Here is an 817-nt window from a genome sequence, read left to right as displayed (position 1 = left end):
AGGGTCTACTGTAGTCATGTTAAGTGAATACTAAAATTAATTTCAAATGATAACTTAAGACCTTGTCATCATTTGCATGATGAGGTTCTCTTCCAACTTAATGCTAGCATGTTGGTTCTAACTAAATAAAAAGAAATGTTAGTTTTTAAAGATCTGCCAAAAAATGAATTTTAATTTACAAAATTATGATCAAATTTACTGGTATTTTTTATACAGTTGTAAATATCAATAATTAAAAAAAAAAAAAAATTACGAAATTACCATCACATTTTCCACATGCCAAACTATACATCATAAAACTTAACTATCACACCATACAAAACATTTTTAACAACACATCATAATAGAAAGTTAGCAATCATGTCATAGAAAAAATGTTTTACTAAATAAAGAAATAATACTTGTGGTAACCAAAATTATAACGGTAATAAAAAGAAAACAAAAGCTGTAATTAATATATTTTTTTTTAGAACTTAAATAAATAAAATGTTAAAGTTAAATTGCAATAAAGAGGAAAGCATGGGATGATTATTTATAAAAAATGCATTTATTTATTATTATGCAATCAAAACAATGAAAAGGAATCAGAACTTTAAAAAGGAAATACCTGAAAGCACTTAACACATCTCTTTACTTCATTGTGTATACATATTGGTAGATAAATACATTAAAACACAGTTTTTGGTGCATATTTTTTTACATCCCTCTACTTTCAAACATTCAACATTCGCACACACTTTCAAGAACCAATTATGTGGTAAAGTCGAGGGTCTACTGTAGTCATGTTAAGTGAATACTAAAATTAATTTCAAATGAT

General features: G+C 25.3%; 1 protein-coding gene across 1 annotated transcript in view; it reads right to left on the bottom strand.

Moving 5' to 3' along the window:
• Positions 1–817, bottom strand: part of Fib (rRNA 2'-O-methyltransferase fibrillarin) — an 11,582-nt gene that overhangs the window by 8,018 nt on the left and 2,747 nt on the right. The window lies entirely within an intron of this gene.

Source organism: Halyomorpha halys, unplaced genomic scaffold (assembly GCF_000696795.3).
Source record: "Halyomorpha halys isolate HHAL.00 unplaced genomic scaffold, Hhal_1.1 Scaffold35.1, whole genome shotgun sequence".
Lineage (NCBI taxonomy): Eukaryota > Metazoa > Arthropoda > Insecta > Hemiptera > Pentatomidae > Halyomorpha > Halyomorpha halys.
This window is presented reverse-complemented; position numbering and strand designations above follow the sequence as displayed.